The sequence below is a fragment of the Myxine glutinosa genome, chromosome 2 (genome assembly GCF_964187855.1).
Source record: "Myxine glutinosa chromosome 2, kmMyxGlut1.1, whole genome shotgun sequence".
Classification (NCBI taxonomy): domain Eukaryota; kingdom Metazoa; phylum Chordata; class Myxini; order Myxiniformes; family Myxinidae; genus Myxine; species Myxine glutinosa.
In genome coordinates, this window is record NC_136262.1 from 199,599,150 (window position 1) to 199,619,305 (window position 20,156).

General features: G+C 46.4%; 1 long non-coding RNA gene across 1 annotated transcript in view; it reads right to left on the reverse strand.

The window, feature by feature from the left end:
- LOC137422501 (uncharacterized) overlaps positions 1 to 5,290 on the reverse strand; it is a 50,980-nt gene extending 45,690 nt beyond the window's left edge. Inside the window, exon 1 of the long non-coding RNA XR_010983487.2 lies at positions 5,233 to 5,290. This is a non-coding gene — a long non-coding RNA (uncharacterized LOC137422501). The remainder of the gene's footprint in view (positions 1 to 5,232) is intronic.
- Positions 5,291 to 20,156: the final 14,866 nt, after the last annotated feature.

Sequence of the window (20,156 nt, forward strand, 5' to 3'; positions counted from 1 at the left end):
CAAAACGACCCCTGACGATTCGTGTGGGGGTGGTAGGTGGCGGGGCGGTGCATGGTCGGGCGGGAGGCCTGGTTGACAGGGGACGGCCCCGTCGTGGAGGAAGGGCCAACCGTGGAGGTTGGTCGAGGTCCAAATGGGCCGGCTTGAGGGGGTCCACGGAGATGCGGTCCGCCTTGCCGCCGATGTCGATGGTGAACGACTTGTCGTCCCTCTTCAGGACCCGGAAAGGTCCATCGTACGGCGGCCGGAGCGGTCCCCAGTGTGCGTCGTGCCGGATAAAAACGTACTCCGCAGTGCGAAGTGCTGGGGGGATGTGGGGTTGGGGGCAGCCGTGGTGGGACGTGGGCACGGGGGAAAATCTCCTGGCGGCCTCCTGGAGGACCGAGCGTTGGCGAGCCGCGGACCAGGGGCCGGTGGCGTCAGGGATGAATTCGCCCGGCACGCGCAGTGGCTGGCCGTAGACCAGCTCGGCGGTGGAAGCCTGGAGGTCCTCTTTAGGGGCCGTTCGGAGGCCCAATAGGACCCATGGGAGCCTGTCGGCCCAACCGTCGTCCTGGAGGCTGGCCCTGAGAGCGGCCTTCATCGAGCAGTGGAACCGCTCGCACAAGCCGTTGGCTTGGGGGTGGTAGGCCGTGGTGCGGTGAAGCTTGACCCCCAAGGCCTGGGCGACCGTGCCCCAAAGCTCGGAGGTGAATTGCGGGCCTCTGTCGGAGGAGATGTCCGAGGGGGCGCCGAAACGGGCAATCCATGTGCCAATGAAGGCCTGCGCCATGTCGGCGGATGTTGTTGATGCCAGCGGGACGGCCTCCGGCCACCTGGTGGTCCTGTCCACCATTGTGAGGAGGTGGGTGAAGCCCCGCGAGGAGGGAAGGGGTCCCACCAGGTCCACATTGACGTGGTCGAAGCGCCATGCGGGCACGTCGAATGGGGCCAACGGGGCCTGGGTGTGCCGGTGGACCTTCGCGTGCTGGCAGGCGACACAGGCATTGGCCCAGTCGCGGATGTCTTTACGGAGCCCGTGCCAGACAAATTTCGCTGCCACAAGCTTCTGTGATGCTTTCTGGCCCGGGTGGGAAAGGCCGTGGAGGGCGTCAAAAATGTGCCGCCGCCATCCGGTGGGCACGATGGGGCGAGGTTGGCCCAGGGAGACGTCGCACAGGAGAACTGTGCCTGTGTCCTCGAAGGGGACGTCGGCCAACCGCAGGCCTGTGTCCGCTGTCCGGAGGGCTTGCACCGTGGGGTCGGCGGTCTGGTCGGCCGCCATGCGGGTGAAGTCCACACCCAGGTGGACGGCGTTCGCGCCGGACCGGGAGAGGCAATCGGCCACAGCGTTGTCCTTGCCCGCAACGCGCCGGATGTCCGTCGTAAATTCGGACACGGCGGAGAGGTGGCGCTGCTGGCGGGCCGACCACAGCTCCGTAACCTTGGCCATGGTGAAGACCAGGGGTTTGTGGTCCACAAACGCCGTGAACGGGCGGCCCTCCAAAAGATTGCGGAAGTGGCGAACAGCCAGGTAAAGGCCGAGGAGCTCGCGGTCGAAAGCGCTATACTTGCACTCGTTAGGGCGAAGCTGCTGGCTGAAGAAGGCCAGCGGTTGCCAAGCTCCGTTCACCCACTGTTCATGCACGGCGCCCACCGCGTAGTCGGAAGCATCCGTGGTGAGGGCGATGGGTGCGTCGAGCACCGGATGCGCCAGCATGGTCACGTTGGCGAGGGCCAGCTTAGCGCCCATGAACGCCGCGTCCATCTCTGTGGTCCAGGCGACGTCGTGCTTGGCCGGCTTGCCCCGGAGGGCTTCGTACAGGGGGCACATGAGTTGGGCGGCGCGAGGCACGAACCGGTGGTAGAAATTTACCATCCCCAAAAATTCCTGTAGGGCCTTGATGGAGCGAGGGCGCGGGAAACTTGTGACTGCCTCCACCTTGGTGGGCAGCGGGATGGCCCCGCGCTTCGTGATGCGGTGCCCCAGGAAGTCGACGGCCGTTACGCCAAACTGGCATTTCGCCGGGTTGATGATGAGGCCATGCTGGCCAAGGCACTCAAAAAGCGTGCGCAGGTGGATGAGGTGCTCCGACCGGGAAGTGCTGGCGATGAGAATGTCATCCAGGTGGACAAACAGAAAGGTGAGATCGCGCAGCACACTGTCCATCAACCGCTGGAAGGCCTGGGCCGCGTTCTTAAGGCCGAACGGCATTCGGAGGAACTCGAAGAGGCCAAAAGGTGTAATTACAGCCGTCTTCGGAACGTCGGCCAGCCGGACAGGTACCTGGTGGTAGCCCCGAATGAGGTCGACCTTGGAGAAGATCACCCGCCCTGCCAAACAGGCGGAAAAGTCCTGTATGTGTGGTATCGGGTACCGGCCGGGGGTGGTGGCGTCGTTGAGGCGGCGGTAATCGCCGCATGGTCGCCATCCGCCACCCGGTTTGGGCACGATGTGCAGGGGCGAGGCCCACGCGCTATTCGAGCGTCGCACAATTCCCAATCGCTCCAGCGCGTCAAATTCCACCTTCGCCACGGCGAGTTTGGCCAGGTCGAGGCAGCGAGCCCTGGCGTAGACCGGTGGACCTGTGCTCGGGATGTGGTGTTTGACGCCGTGCTTGACGGCGACGGCCGAAAACGTCGGCTGCGTGAGGGCGGGAAACTCGGCGAGTAGGCGGGTGAAATCGTCCACGGCCGGGAGCGCGCAGGCTAGCTTGGTCGGAGCGGAGCCGCTCAATGAGCAAGCGAGCGAGCTGAAGGTCTCCACGTTGATGAGCCGATGCCGTTTGACGTCGACCAAAAGCCCATGCACGCAAAGAAAATCTGCACCCAGCAAGGCCATGGGCACGTTCGCCATGATGAAGTCCCACCTGAAGCGCTGGCCCCCGAAGCAGAATTCGACGCTGCGCGAACCGAAGGTGCGGTTGGAGGAGCCGTTTGCGGCGACCAAAGTGGGGCCGCAAAGGGCGGCCTGATTGTCCTCCACTGAGGCGGGTATCACGCTCAGCTGAGCGCCGGTGTCACACAAAAAACACCACCCAGACTCCGTGTCCGTGATAAACAGAAGGCTGCCTGAATGGCCGACGCTCATGGCAGGCAGCGAGCGCCGGCCTGGTCGTTTCTCGACCTGCCGAAAGTGCACGGTGGGCGGCACGTTCTGGCCTTCTGCCCGAACCTAGCATGGTAATAGCACATCGTCCGCTCTGGTGGAGGCTCCGGCGGTCGCGTCGGGTTCGGTTGACGGGGCGTCGCGGCGGCCGCTGCCGTCAGTGGCGCTGACTCGGCCGGTGGAGGCACCGGTCGTGGCACGGGCGTTGCCTCAGTCGGCCTAGGGTCCCAGGAGGCCGCTCCAACGTGTCGCCTGGCCGAGCAAAATTTATCGGCCTCCTTGGCCAGGGCGCGAGGGTCCGTGATGGGCGAATTAGCCAAAGCTAAGCGTACCTGCCCGGGTAGCCGCTGGAGAAACAGCTCGCGGAAGAGGAAGTCCGGGCTGTGGTCACCGAGAAGAGCAAGCATGTGGTCCATGCTTTCGGACGGACGGGCCTCGCCCAGCTCCGGGAGGTGTAGTAGTTGTTGTGCGCGTTCGGTCTCCGTGAGTCCAAACGCACCGAGGAGTAGGCCTTTGAGCACGCCGTATTTGTCGGCGTCCGGCGGGTGCTGTAGGAAGCTCAGAACCCGGGCCGCGGAGGAGGCGTTGAGCGCGGAGACCACGTGGTGGTAGCGCGTCGTGTCCTCCGTAATCTTTCACAGGGCGAATTGAGAATCGGCTTGAGCAAACCAAACGGCCGCGTGAGATTCCCAAAAGCCCGGGAGCTTCAAAGCTACAGCTGACTCCATCGCCGTGTTCGTAGAAAGGGGTCACCAATTGTGGGAGCTGTGCTCGCACGATAAAATCGGACAAAATGGACGACGCCAGGAATTAAGTTTCTCTGAGCTATTTATTCCCAGCTCACTCAAACGAACTCCAAAGCACTGAATCAGCCCATCGAACGGGCGGCAATATATATCAGAAACTCAACACACAAAAGCCACGCCTCTCAGGTGGGGCGTGGTGTGCAAATAGATAAGCCACGCCTCTCAACGGGGCGTGGTATGCAAGGCAAGCGTTCGCCTGGTAAAGGCAAGTCTCAACACGCCCGGGCGAGTCCGGACACGTGACCGCTCGCCGGTTGCGTCATCGGCCGGTGCAGGGTAATTATGTCATGCTACCGGTACCTGCTACAGTTTCTTAAATCTGATGGAAAAATTTTCACCCCTGCCTGTATCATTCACATTTTCGTAACTAGAACGGCAATCGGTAGAGTGCATAGTCTCGCCTTGCACACCCATTAACAAATACTGAACATGATACTATTATGACCCACTGCCGTTATGGCCCATACACCTGTATCATCCATGCACCCTAGTATGACACATATTACTTTGCCATTATCCATACCTTTATTGATTGATTATTAGGACCACTTTTGTGCACACCAAGGCTAAATTGCATCAATGAGGATTAATATTTTCAAAATTTCAAACTATATTCCCCATGGTTAGTCGGTCATATGTCAATAAAGTTTCACATCGATCTGTTAAGCGGTTGGTTCTGAAGAAATTCTTTACATTTTTATTTTCAATCCAATATGGCTGTCAGACAATGTGACCAATGAGATCATAAATTTTATTCTTCACTCACATCAGGTTGTGGAATAGATAGATGAAGTTTCAGATGTTTTTGGGTAAGGATTTTGATTCAATCAATTATGGCTGGACACTCCACTTCACCAATGACATCATCAGCCTATATACACCATTGGTAATTGATGACATATGCCAATTTAATTTTTTTTTGTTGAGCGGTTTCGGAGAAGAATACTTCCAATTTTTTTCTTTAATCCAATATAACTGCCATACCTTGTGAGCTGTGATGTCAGAGTTAGCAACAAAATATTCTCCATTCGGCATCCCTCCCATATTTAAAATTTCGCATCGATTGGACAAGCAGTTGCAGAGAAACAAGACCGAAAGTCTAACAGCGGCGTAGCCAGGCTTGCAAAATATTATAAACCACAAACACATATGTTTAGCTTTTCAAACAGTCGCTAATGGTGATTATAACATTAAACAAAGAAATTTGGAGGAATCCCGACATCCGTGAGGTAAGTTTTACCGACAGAACTGAGCGAAGATATACTGTAATCTATATACCCCACCCCACAAGGGTTGGGTTAATAACATGCTATCAAAAAACCGAGGCGAATTCCTTACGGTACTTCCTCGGTTGTTAGTAACGTCAGAGCCTCCGTTCGGTGCCCGCGGAGCCAGCAGGCGCTGGGGGCCACACACAAAAAGGGGCCTCCCACATCAGCTAAAGCATCTTGAAAGTCCAGTTGTGCAACATAGACGTTTCCAATAACACCAGCCATGCATAACTACCGGCTGCCAATCGCTTCACTGATGGGTTTAATCAAAGACTTCATGTTGCACTTCACAACCACATGGTAAACCTATCTGTAAATCTCAAACTAGATGAAAAATACAGTGAAACACACGCAAACCGGACCTATCGTGGCAGAGTTGTTGTTGTTTTGTTGTTGTTGTTGATGTGCTCCTTCTGTGTCCATCACGCTTTATTCTAAAAGCTTAAATGGTTCTTGTTACCATACATTAAACATCTTCATCAAATTCAGAAAGATAGATGGACTTTTAAAATAGAAATCTGTATCTTTATCTTTAAACAGACATTGATGTTTTTTCCAAGTATAATTGCTCATTAGGGACCAAGTCTAAAAGAGACTAGGTCTCCTTTTGTCTGTAAGAGACTAGGTCTCCTTTTGTCTGTAAGAGACTTGGTCTCCTTTTGTCTGTAAAAGACTTGGTCTCCTTTTGTCTGTAAGAGACTTGGTCTCCTTTTGTCTATAAGAGACTTGGTCTCCTTTTGTCTACAAGAGACTTGGTCTCCTTTTGTCTATAAGAGACTTGGTCTCCTTTTGTCTATTAGAGACTTGGTCTCCTTTTGTCTATAAGAGACTTGGTCTCCTTTTGTCTATAAGAGACTTGGTCTCCTTTTGTCGATAAGAGACTTGGTCTCCTTTTGTCTATAAGAGACTTGGTCTCCTTTTGTCTACAAGAGACTTGGTCTCCTTTTGTCTATAAGAGACTTGGTCTCCTTTTGTCTATTAGAGACTTGGTCTCCTTTTGTCTATAAGAGACTTGGTCTCCTTTTGTCTATAAGAGACTTGGTCTCCTTTTGTCTATAAGAGACTTGGTCTCGTTTTGTCTATAAAAGACTTGGTCTCCTTTTGTCGATAAGAGACTTGGTCTCCTTTTGTATGAGACTTGGTCTCCTTTTGTAAGAGACTTGGTCTCCTTTTGTCTGTAAGAGACTTTTTTTTATTTCTTTTTTTTTTGGTCTCCTTTTGTAAGAGACTTGGTCTCCTTTTGTAAGAGACTTGGTCTCCTTTTGTCTGTAAGAGACTTTGTCTCCTTTTGTCTGAAAGAGACTTGGTCTCCTTTTGTCTATAAGAGACTTGCGCTCCTTTTGTCTATAAGAGACTTGGTCTCCTTTTGTAAGAGACTTGGTCTCCTTTTGTCTATAAAAGACTTGGTCTCCTTTTGTCGATAAGACTTGGTCTCCTTTTGTAAGAGACTTGGTCTCCTTTTGTCTGAAAGAGACTTGGTCTCCTTTTTTCTATAAGAGACTTGCGCTCCTTTTGTCTATAAGAGACTTGGTCTCCTTTTGTCTATAAGAGACTTGCGCTCCTTTTGTCTATAAGAGACTTGGTCTCCTTTTGTAAGAGACTTGGTCTCCTTTTGTCTATAAAAGACTTGGTCTCCTTTTGTCGATAAGACTTGGTCTCCTTTTGTAAGAGACTTGGTCTCCTTTTGTCTATAAAAGACTTGGTCTCCTTTTGTCTATAAAAGACTTGGTCTCCTTTTGTCTATAAGAGACTTGCTCTCCTTTTGTCTATAAGAGACATGGTCTCCTTTTGTAAGAGACTTAGTCTCCTTTTGTCTATAAAAGACTTGGTCTCGTTTTGTCGATAAGACTTGGTCTCCTTTTGTAAGAGACTTGGTCTCCTTTTGTCTATAAAAGACTTGGTCTCCTTTTGTCTATAAAAGACTTGGTCTCCTTTTGTCTATAAGAGACTTGCTCTCCTTTTGTCTATAAGAGACATGGTCTCCTTTTGTAAGAGACTTAGTCTCCTTTTGTCTATAAAAGACTTGGTCTCGTTTTGTCGATAAGACTTGGTCTCCTTTTGTAAGAGACTTGGCCTCCTTTTGTCTGAAAGAGACTTGGTCTCCTTTTGTCTATAAGAGACTTGCGCTCCTTTTGTCTATAAGAGACTTGGTCTCCTTTTGTAAGAGACTTGGTCTCCTTTTGTCTATAAAAGACTTGGTCTCCTTTTGCCGATAAGACTTGGTCTCCTTTTGTAAGAGACTTGGCCTCCTTTTGTCTGAAAGAGACTTGGTTCTCCTTTTGTCTGTAAAAGACTTGGCCTCCTTTTGTCTGAAAGAGACTTGGTTCTCCTTTTGTCTGTAAGAGACTTGGTCTCCTTTTGTCTGTAAGAGACTTGGCCTCCTTTTGTCTGAAAGAGACTTGGCCTCCTTTTGTCTGTAAAAGACTTGGTCTCCTTTTGTCTGTAAGAGACTTGGTCTCCTTTTGTCTATAAAAGACTTGGTCTCCTTTTGTCGAAAAGAGACTTGGTCTCCTTTTGTATGAGACATGGTCTCCTTTTGTAAGAGACTTGGTCTCCTTTTGTAAGAGACTTGGTCTCCTTTTGTCTATAAGAGACTTGGGCTCCTTTTGTCTATAAAAGACTTGGTCTCCTTTTGTAAGAGACTTGGCCTCCTTTTGTCTGAAAGAGACTTGGTTCTCCTTTTGTCTGTAAAAGACTTGGCCTCCTTTTGTCTGAAAGAGACTTGGTTCTCCTTTTGTCTGTAAGAGACTTGGTCTCCTTTTGTCTGTAAGAGACTTGGCCTCCTTTTGTCTATAAGAGACTTGGTCTCCTTTTGTCTATAAGAGACTTGCGCTCCTTTTGTCTATAAGAGACTTGGTCTCCTTTTGTAAGAGACTTGGTCTCCTTTTGTCTATAAAAGACTTGGTCTCCTTTTGTGAATAAGACTTGGTCTCCTTTTGTAAGAGACTTGGTCTCCTTTTGTCTATAAGAGACTTGCTCTCCTTTTGTCTATAAGAGACTTGGTCTCCTTTTGTAAGAGACTTGGTCTCCTTTTGTCTATAAAAGACTTGGTCTCCTTTTGTCGATAAGACTTGGTCTCCTTTTGTAAGAGACTTGGCCTCCTTTTGTCTGAAAGAGACTTGGTTCTCCTTTTGTCTGTAAAAGACTTGGCCTCCTTTTGTCTGAAAGAGACTTGGTTCTCCTTTTGTCTGTAAGAGACTTGGTCTCCTTTTGTCTGTAAGAGACTTGGCCTCCTTTTGTCTGAAAGAGACTTGGCCTCCTTTTGTCTGTAAAAGACTTGGTCTCCTTTTGTCTATAAGAGACTTGGTCTCCTTTTGTCTATAAGAGACTTGGTCTCCTTTTGTCTATAAGAGACTTGGTCTCCTTTTGTCTATAAGAGACTTGGTCTCCTTTTGTCTATAAAAGACTTGGTCTCCTTTTGTCGATAAGAGACTTGGTCTCCTTTTGTATGAGACATGGTCTCCTTTTGTCTATAAGAGACTTGCTCTCCTTTTGTCTATAAGAGACTTGGTCTCCTTTTGTAAGAGACTTGGTCTCCTTTTGTCTATAAAAGACTTGGTCTCCTTTTGTCGATAAGACTTGGTCTCCTTTTGTAAGAGACTTGGCCTCCTTTTGTCTGAAAGAGACTTGGTTCTCCTTTTGTCTGTAAAAGACTTGGCCTCCTTTTGTCTGAAAGAGACTTGGTTCTCCTTTTGTCTGTAAGAGACTTGGTCTCCTTTTGTCTGTAAGAGACTTGGCCTCCTTTTGTCTGAAAGAGACTTGGCCTCCTTTTGTCTGTAAAAGACTTGGTCTCCTTTTGTCTGTAAGAGACTTGGTCTCCTTTTGTCTATAAGAGACTTGGTCTCCTTTTGTCTATAAGAGACTTGGTCTCCTTTTGTCTATAAGAGACTTGGTCTCCTTTTGTCTATAAGAGACTTGGTCTCCTTTTGTCTATAAAAGACTTGGTCTCCTTTTGTCGATAAGAGACTTGGTCTCCTTTTGTCTACAAGAGACTTGGTCTCCTTTTGTCTATAAGAGACTTGGTCTCCTTTTGTCTATTAGAGACTTGGTCTCCTTTTGTCTATAAAAGACTTGGTCTCCTTTTGTCGATAAGAGACTTGGTCTCCTTTTGTCTATAAGAGACTTGGTCTCCTTTTGTCTATAAGAGACTTGGTCTCCTTTTGTCTATTAGAGACTTGGTCTCCTTTTGTCTATAAAAGACTTGGTCTCCTTTTGTCTATAAGAGACTTGGTCTCCTTTTGTCGATAAGAGACTTGGTCTCCTTTTGTCTACAAGAGACTTGGTCTCCTTTTGTCTATAAGAGACTTGGTCTCCTTTTGTCTATTAGAGACTTGGTCTCCTTTTGTCTATAAAAGACTTGGTCTCCTTTTGTCTATAAGAGACTTGGTCTCCTTTTGTCGATAAGAGACTTGGTCTCCTTTTGTCTACAAGAGACTTGGTCTCCTTTTGTCTATAAGAGACTTGGTCTCCTTTTGTCTATAAAAGACTTGGTCTCCTTTTGTCGATAAGAGACTTGGTCTCCTTTTGTATGAGACATGGTCTCCTTTTGTAAGAGACTTGGTCTCCTTTTGTAAGAGACTTGGTCTCCTTTTGTCTATAAGAGACTTGGTCTCCTTTTGTCTATAAAAGACTTGGTCTCCTTTTGTCGATAAGCGACTTGGTCTCCTTTTGTAAGAGACTTGGCCTCCTTTTGTCTATAAGAGACTTGGTCTCCTTTTGTCTATAAGAGACTTGGTCTCCTTTTGTCTATAAAAGACTTGGTCTCCTTTTGTCGATAAGAGACTTGGTCTCCTTTTGTCGATAAGACTTGGTCTCCTTTTGTAAGAGACTTGGGCTCCTTTTGTCTGAAAGAGACTTGGTTCTCCTTTTGTTATTGGACTTATTATTATTCTTTCCGCCAAATTTTGTCGAAGCTGTGGCGTCTGCCCTGTTGCTCCGATCAACGATCAAGTTGAAACTTTCCAGGAATGTTGGGGCCAATGGGAATTCATGCCATCTTTTTTCTGAATTTAGATTTTGCAATCACCATGGCAACTAGTTTGGATTTAAGCGAAAACGTTAAAAAACCTTCTTCTCCAAAACCACAAATGCTATCGATTTGAATCTCGTCATGTCATGATCGACTACCCATGGTGCAAAAAAGTTGTATAAGATGACGTCATTGGTGAAGCGGTTTGGCAGGTACGTAGAGGTAAAAAAAAAAATCTATCTGATTACCACAAAACATTTTTTGTGGCATCTACGTATCAATACAAACTTAAATATGAAACTTTTTTTTTGATCGGTCACATGGTCTGGTAATGAAAAAAAAAACTGATCAAAATTGATGATGTCATAGTTCACGTGACCAGCAGCTAAATTGGATTTCATGAAAACCATTATCATGCATCTCCCCCTTAATTTTTTGGCCGATTGTGTTGAAAATTGGCCCAATGATAGTATGCCATTTGACTTGATGTATATCCTCTGGATGATGTCATAGGTCATGTGACATTGCAGCCATATTGTATTTCATGAAAAACGTCTAAAATGCACCTCCTTCATTTTTCGGATAAATTCCGTTCAAACTTTGCATAATTGGGTCCAGGCTGCCATTGTCAAGGACGTTGTTGCACACTTGTCCAATCAGAATGGGGCGTCTATGTCCCCGGGGCATCACTGCTCGCAGTTTTAATTTCTTCTTGTTTCCATACTTTTTCCAGTAACATCCCTACATCCTTTTTCGTTTAAAAAAAATGTTTTTATTACTTGTTAAAAAGCTTTCAAACGACCTCAAAGTAAATCGAATGAAATTTATTGTGAATCATTTACTCGATTTTACGTCATCTCCTCCATCTTGAGGAAGTACCTTTAGGACGTCAGTCAGCGTTATCTTCATTCTTAACATACTCACCATTAGGCCCACATAAGCTATCCTGGCAAATAATGAACAGCGATTGACATTGGACTTAGTTCATTGTTGGCCATATATCACACTCTGGTTGACCCACAATACTGTCCTCTCCAGTTTGGTTACAATCGGTACAGGCATAGCCGAGATAGGACAATACATTACCCATGATGGTGTGACACACACACAATACACACACAATACACACAGACAGACAATACATATACACACACACAATACACACAGAGACAGAGACAGACAGAGCTGGTCATTCTAATACTTCGCTAACCCCTCCAGAACCAAGGTATAAATTATTGATTCTTTGCCTGAAGACCTGTCGCCATATTATTACTTACTAGTGGGGTCACCCGTGGGAATCCCACGGGCATGGACGTGTGTGACATTTGGACATCTTGATTTAGATGCTGCACATTAAATTTTACAAAATGGTTACTGGCAATTCATCAGATCCAGAAATGGTGTAATGAACACAATTATTTATTTCACATAATATGTGACCCCTCACTCCTCTCTCCACCCTCATGCCTCTCCAATCCCACTCCTCCTCACACTCCTCTCCAATACCTCCTCACTCTCCTCTCCAATACCTCCTCACACTCCTCTCCAATACGTCCTCACACTCTTCTCCAATACGTCCTCACACTCCTCTCCAATCCCTCATACTCCCCTCCAATCGCTCCTCACTCGCCTCTCCAATCGGTCCTCACTCGCCTCTCCAATCGGCCCTCGCTCCTCTCCAACCCATTGCTCCTCTCCAACCCCTCACATTCCTCTCCAATACCTCCTCACACTCCTCTCCAATCCCTCACACTCCTCTCCAATTCCTCATACTCCCCTCCAATCGCCCTCACTCGCCTCTCCAATTGCTCCTCACTCGCCTCTCCAATCGCTCCTCACTCTCCTCTCCAATCGTGCCTCACTCGCCTCTCCAATGTCACCTCACTCACCTCTCCAATCGCTCCTCACTCTCCCCTCCAATCGGTCCTCACTCTCCAACCCCTCGCTCCTCTCCAAACCCTCGCTCCTCTCCAACCCCTCACACTCCTCTCCAATACCTCCTCACACTCCTCTCCAATACCTCCTCACACTCCTCTCCAATACCTCCTCACATTCCTCTCCAATCGCTCCTCACTTGCCTCTCCAATCGCTCCCCACTCGCCTCTCCAATCGCTCCTCACCAATCGACCCTCACTCCTCTCCAACCCCTCACTCCTCTGCAACCCCTAGCCCCTCTCCAACCCCTCACACTCCTCTCCAATACCTCCTCACACTCCTCTCCAATCCCTCACTCTCCTCACCAATCCCTCACACTCCTCTCCAACCGCTCACACTCCCCTCAAATCGTGCCTCACTCACGTCTCCAATTGCTCCTCATTTTCCTTTCCAATCGCTACTCACTCTCCTCTCCAATCGCGCCTCACTCGCCTCTCCAATCACTCCTCACTCGCCTCTCCAATCGCTCCTCACTCTCCACTCCAATCGGCCCTCACTCTCCAACCCCTCACTCCTCTCCAACCCCTAGCCCCTCTCCAACTCCTCACACTCCTTTCCAATACCTCCTCACACTCTTCTCCAATACCTCCTCACACTCCTCTCCAATCCCTCACACTCCTCTCCAATCCCTCACACTCCCCTCAAATCGTGCCCCACTCACCTCTCCAATCACTCCTCATTCTCATTTCCAATCGCGCCTCACTCGCCTCTCCAATCGCTCCTCACTCTCCTCTCCAATCGGTCCTCACTCTCCTCTCCAATCGGTCCTCACTCTCCAACCCCTCGCTCCTCTCCAACCCCTCACTCCTCATCAACCCATCACACTCCTCTCCAATACCTCCTCACATTCCTCTCCAATACCTCCTCACACTCCTCTCCAATCGCACCTCACTGTCCTCTCCAATCGCTCCTTACTCCACTCTCCAATCGCTCCTCACTCCCCTCTCCAATTGCCCCTCACTCTCCTCTCCAATCGCTCCTCACTCACCTCTCCAATTGCTCCTCACTCACCTCTCCAATTGCTCCTCACTCACCTCTCCAATCGCTCCTCACTCTCCTCTCCAATCGGTCCTCACTCTCCAACCCCTCTCTCCTCTCCAATCGCTCCTCACTCTCCAACCCCTTGCTCCTCTCCAATCCCTCGCTCCTCTCCAACCCCTCGCTCCTCTCCAACCCCTCGCTCCTCTCCACCCCCTAGCTCCTCACTCTCCAAACCCCTCGCTCCTCACTCTCCAACCCCTCGCTCCTCTCCAACCCCTAGCTCCTCACTCTCCAGCCCCTCGCTCCTCTCCAGCCCCTCGCTCCTCTCCAACCCCTCGCTCCTCTCCAACCCCTCGCTCCTCTCCAACCCCTCGCTCCTCTCCAACCCCTCGCTCCTCTCCAACCCCTTGCTCCTCTCCAACCCCGTGCTCCTCTCCAACCCCTTGCTCCTCTCCAATCCCTCGCTCCTCTCCAATCCCTCGCTCCTCTCCAACTCCTCGCTCCTCTCCAACCCCTCGCTCTTCTCCAACCCCTCGCCCTCTCCAACCCCTAGCTCCTCACTCTCCAACCCCTAGCTCCTCTCCAACCCCTTGCTCCTCTCCAACCCCTCGCTCCTCTCCAACCCCTCGCTCCTCTCCAACATCTCGCTCCTCTCCAACTCCTCGCTCCTCTCCAACCCCTCGCTCCTCTCCAACCCCTCGCTCCTCTCCAACCCCTCGCTCCTCTCCAACCCCTAGCTCCTCTCCAACTCCTCGCTCCTCTCCAACTCCTCGCTCCTCTCCAACTCCTCGCTCCTCACTCTCCAACCCCTCACTCCTCTCCAATTTCTCGCTCCTCTCCAACCCCTATCTCCTCACTCTCCAACCCATAGCTCCTCACTTCCCAACCCCGAGCTCCTCACTCTCCAACCCCTAGCTCCTCACTCTCCAACCCATAACTCCTCTCCAACTCCTCGCTCCTCTCCAACCCTCCTCATCGTTGTTGCAGCAGCATCCTGTGCGAGTCTGTGTTCACGTTCGTCGAGGGTCTCATTCTCCTGTCTCGTTCTTTTTCTTGCTGCATCCTGTTCAAGTCTGTGTTCTTCATCGACCATCTCATTCATTTTGGAAATGGAAGTTTCCACGCAACGCATGAATTGTCACGATCCTCAAGAGGAAGTGTCTCGTAATCATCAAATGACAAATGGCAAGTAAATTACATTGTGAAAATTAAAGATTTCAAATAAACCTATTTAAAGTGTATGCGCACATAACTAATTAAAAAAAAAACGTAGAAATATCTCTCGGTAATTTCCTGAAACATATTTTACTTCCGGATAATAATGTTGAATGAAATAAGAACGAAGAAATATATGTCGTTTTTGTGACGACTGTCATCAAAATTAAAAGTAATATATCTTAACGGAAGAAAAAGCGAATTTTTAATATATGTCGACATTTTCCCCGACTGTTATTTTAGGCGGTGTATTTTCGTGTATCATCATGGCGCGATTTTAAAAAATATATCTCTGCATTTTCCCGTGTGTGCGTGAATGTTCTCAATTATTTCTGACACCGAGTCTAAAACCATCAATAAAAATTAAATCAGATGGTGAATTCGAGATAAAATCGTGAGGGTGACTCAATGAATGGGCTTTATTTTACAGGCCTTTGAGAAATCATTTCGTTCTATAAACGGAAACTTTCATGGGATTCTCTTCCCGTTTGTTTTCAACCGAGTCTAAAACTATGTTAGCGATTGTTAAAAATGAAATTATATATCGAATTAGAGTTGAAATAAACCAGTGTGAGAAAGAAAGGCAGCACGGGCCTAACTAAACAGGCCTCAAAGCTATTCGAGTTAATAAAATGGTGGATATTTGTTTATATGAAGCCTCTCCAAGAATGGGTGGAGCTACTCTGTAAACGGAGTAAGCCACACCCCTGGACGGACAGACAGACAGACAGACAGAATCACCGTAGCCTATTATAATATAGATATTAGCCCTCCAATAGAAAGGGCCCCCCACATGAGGTTTGCAGGGGGCCACCCACATACCCAGCGGAGGCTCTGAATACCGTTTCATATATATGATCAACTCCCCCATGGGGAATAATTTTTCTTTACTATGACATCATTAGCCATGTGGTATGGCCGCCATATTGGATTTAAGAAAAAAAATTGAAAATCGATATCTCCAGAACCGCAAAATGGATCAAACCGAAACTTCATATGTATTATCGACTACACATGAAGAAAGCACTTTCCCAACTATGACATCATCAGTCACGGGGCATGGAGGCCATCTTGGATTTAAGGGAAAAATATTTGACAATCGATATCTCCAGAAACCAGAATCTATATCTACAGATGAAACTGAAACTTCATAGGTATGATCGACTACCCATGGGGAAAACATTTTGCGAATTATGACATCATCAGTCATATGGTATGGTGGCCATCTTGGATATAAGGAAAACTTTTAAACATCTTTCTCCAAACTGCTGAATGAATCAATGCAAAATTTCATATGTATGATCGACTACACATGAGGAAAATATATTGAAAATGATGACGTCATCAGTCACTTGGACATATTCTGCACTTATTTTGTCTATACTCTTTATTATCTTAAACACCTGCCCTAGAAGCTTATCAAAACTGCTCGAAGTTCAAGTTCAATTTAAAAAATATTATTATTATTATTATTATTAAACAAACAAACAGGGTTTAATACATAACCTCCGTCCACTTTCGGTGGTGTGGGTAATAAAATAGATCGTTTTCAGATATTATGACGTTGTGGGCTTCTTAAAGCGACGTGGTATAAACGAGAAACAACCAAAGAGAGTCTTGCATGATTGCACCTATAACTATAGCTTAAAAAGTGCAGAAAAGATCGACTTAACGAGGTCACCTCGAGAGAATGTCTGTCATTAGAATCGCAAAACAGGTATTTGTCTGGAAACCACATGGCAAAAAGAATAAAGGCTGACCGAGGGAACCATCGAAAAAAAAACAATATCACCTGAGATGCAGTGACTCTAAACATTGAGCTGCAAGACTTGGAGGATTGAGCTGCAGACATGTATAGCAACAAAGTGGCAAGAGAGTAATTGATCTTCCTAACGTCCTTGTAATTGATGTTGAACTACATTGACATTTAATATCATTGTACAAACTCATTCAAGAGCCATAGATCACTATGAAAGAAATAAATGTTTAATACCTGACTCTTCCCATTAATCAATCAATTTTGTTATCACCCATGATTTGTTGTGTTATGCAAGTGAGGCAACCTGTTTTTGTGTGAAGATGACTTATTTAGTGACCCCTTAATTTTATGTTCTGTCACATACTCCAGAAGTTTCCTCGAGAAATTGAATTTTAAGCTGATTTTATAATGGTGATAAAGCCTTCAGGCAGAAACACCTGTCCAAAACTGATACTTGGAATGCTGGTCTGTACATTTCCCCTCGGGGGTCATTGTTTGGTAATTTTAAAAGAATTTGCTCCTTCAGTTTGCCTGTTCTCTTCATGCATTTATTTATTTATTGTGATGGATAAGCCACTGCATTTGGAAAGAGTTGACCATTGGACATTGGGTGGTGCAACCCTCGCCATATTGTAAATCCCTGCACTTGGCAAGGGGTTGACTATAATATATATATATATATATATATATATATATATGCAGTCATGTGAAAAAGTAAGTACACCCCATGCAAAGTTTTGACTTTTTAAACATATTTCAACATGCAGCTATTTGATCTTCATTTCAACAATATTGATAGATAAAGGTGAGATAATGAATGAAAATATGAATGAATGATCGTTTTAAGGCCATTTTCCCCGCTAGAGCGGGGGTTAGCCAAATACATCATATATAACAAATATATATATCATGAGATGAGATAATATAACACATATCATGAAACATTTACATTTTGTAGTCCATTGTATAATTTAAATAAACATAAATGCAAATTTCGCATGTGGAAAAAGTAAGTACACCCTTGGCTCTAATAGGTGGAATTGCCCCCTTTGGCAGAAACAACCTGAAGTACGCGTTGCTTATAACTGTCTACCAGTCTCTGACATCGACTGGTAGAAATTTTTGCCCACTCCTCCATGCAGGATTCTTTCAGCTGTGCGATGTTTGAGGGGTTTCTTGCATGCACAGCTCGTTTCAAATCCCCCCACAACACCTTGATGGGATTTAGATCCGGGCTTTGACTTGGCCATTCCAGAACCCTCCATTTCTTTCTTTTCAGCCATTCCCTGGTGGATTTACTGGTATGTTTAGGGTCATTGTCATGTTGCAATGTCCACCTTCGGTTGAGCTTCAACTTTCCGACATATGGCCTCACATTATCCTCAAGCACCCTCTGGTACAATGAAGAATTCATAGTGGATTCTATGATGGTGAGCTGCCCAGGCCCTGATGCAGCAAAGCTGCCCCAAACCATAATATTTCCACCACCATGCTTTACAGTTGGTATCAGGTTCTTGTGGTCAAATGCTGTCTTTGGTTTTCGCCAAACATGTCTTCTGGTACTGTGGCCAAATAGCTCGACCTTTGACTCATCTGTCAAATTGTTCATTGTTCCAGAAGTGCTGGTCTTTGCCTTGGTGTTCATTAGCAAACTTTAGTCTTGCCCTGATGTTCTTTCTGGACACCAAAGGTTTCCTCCTGGCACACCTCCCATGTAGATCAAATTTGTGCAGCCTCTTTCTAATGGCAGACTCGTGCACTTTGACATCAACAGTGGCAAGAGCTACCTGTAGGTTCCGTGATGACATTCTGGGGTTCTTCGAGACTTCTTTCAGCATCTTGCGGTCTTCTCTCGGGCTGAACTTGCTGGGGCGGCCTGGCCTGAACAAGTTGGCAGTTGTTTGGAATCTTCTCCACTTGTAGATGATCTTCCGGACAGTCAAATGATTGTTTTCAAATTGTTTGGAGATCTTTTTAAAACCTTTCCCAGACTCGTAGGCATCTATAACCTTCTTTCTGAAGGCATCAGAGAGCTCTTTTGATCGAGGCATGGTGACGCCGCACACTTCAACAACAAAGAGCAAACCAAACTAAATGTCTGAGGTTTAAATAAGACAGGTTCCTCCAAGATCCTCTCTAACGATGTTCTAATCATTTGCACCTGAGCTGGTGCACCTGATTCTAATTTTAGGTATTTGAAGTAGTGATAAATTTAGGGGTGTACTTACTTTTTCCACATGCGAAATTTGCATTTATGTTTATTTAAATTATACAATGGACTACAGAATGTAAATGTTTTATGATATTTGTTATATTATATCACCTTTATCTACCAATGTTGTTGAAATGAAGATCAAATAATTATATGTTGAAAAAGTCAAAACTTTACATGGGGTGTACTTACTTTTTCACGTGACTGTATATGTTACGTGTATTAACGGAAACACATTACATTAGACAGTGCCCTGAGGTAGAGCTGCAACCAGTTCAGAGAAAGTTCCCAGTTATGAAATACATGCTCACTCTACTTGTCATGTCATGGACACCCTAATCTCCCCCCCCCCCCCCCTACCCCCTCCAGGTGAATATAGGAACACTGACTGGTTATAAATACAGAATTTTGTACCTTGGTGTCACCAATCATTGCTGCATGACTGTGTACAGCTTTCAGCTTTCAATCTCAGCTTTCAGCAATAATCAGTTTTCCAAGTTTTTATTTTTATTTTTAAACAATTTCTGAGATTTCACTGCTCATATTAAAAACATTATTTGATTATACCAGGAAATTAATGAAATTCGATGCTTTATCTAATATTCTGAACCACTGATGTGGTGAACGGTTCTGTATTTTTAAAGCACATGAGCTCAGTTAATCAATCAAGTAAAGCCTTCATATTTACTCCACCAACAAGCAATAGCGTAAGAAGTTTAACAACGTAAAATTATTAAGGCACTACAAGGGTTTCTTGATTTATGTTGGGACAAATACATTAGCCGAGTCATTTATGCATTGTTTTTTTCCACCTTGAGATATGATTATTTCATTTGTACATTGCAAAAAAATACACAATGCAGTATTAGTGAGAGTCATCCCAAACGAGTTTGTCAGATATACAATATACATAGTATGAACGTTCTCCTGGAGTAGGTGATTTATCGCTGGCACCAGTGCCAAATCTCAAATTCCTGCATTCATCTTATCTAGAGGGGGCACTGCATCAATGGCACAGCCACACTCCCAGAAATGATGCAAACCAGCAGCCCCAGGCTGCATACGAAATGAATGAATGAACTCTCTCCTGTAGCCCAAATGGTGGATCAAACAAATTCAACCTCTGGTGTAATGATGCTTATCTTATTCAAAACATTAAAGATTATAGATAGAGGTCACGGTCATGATAGAGAGTGGAGTTCAGTTATTTCAAGACTCTAATCAACACACACAATGTGTACTTGTCATGAAGAAGAAGTGTTAAAACTGAACTGTGATATAGTGATATCACAGATCGAGCTGCAATATATATATATATATATGTAGGTAGAGCTGCAAGGGGGTATATATATATATATATATATATAATATGCACGATAATACTCTCCTCCAATCTGTCATTCCGTTCAGGGTGGGGCTTCCCCTGTTTAAGGAGGGGCTTCACCCATTCAGGGATGGGCTTCAAAATCTAATCTCCACCATCATTTTGTTTGCTCCGCATAGCTCTAATGCCTCATCAGCCTTTTTTGTAAGGCTCACGTTTTCTGTCTCTCTCAGGGCTTTATCTGAACTCCAATTCGATTTGAATTTTCATAGTCGCATAGATGCTTTAAGACTGTTGCAAAGAACAAAAAGAAAATTGGACGAAAATTGGCGTTTTTAGACAAAAATGCATTTTAGATGAAATGAAGGCCTTTTTTTTTTTTTTTTTTTTTTTTGTATACTGAATCGAGGCTCGTGAAAGAGCTAACATTTACTTCACAAACAAATCAACCAGACAAACAAAATATATAAAAAGCGGGAGCGGAAAACAAGATGGGGAGAGAAGGTGAAGCACACAAACACAACATTTGAGAGCAGGGAAATGTGTGGAAGGGAGAGGGCTTGGGGGGAGGAGGCATGGGAATGGGGGGGGGGGTG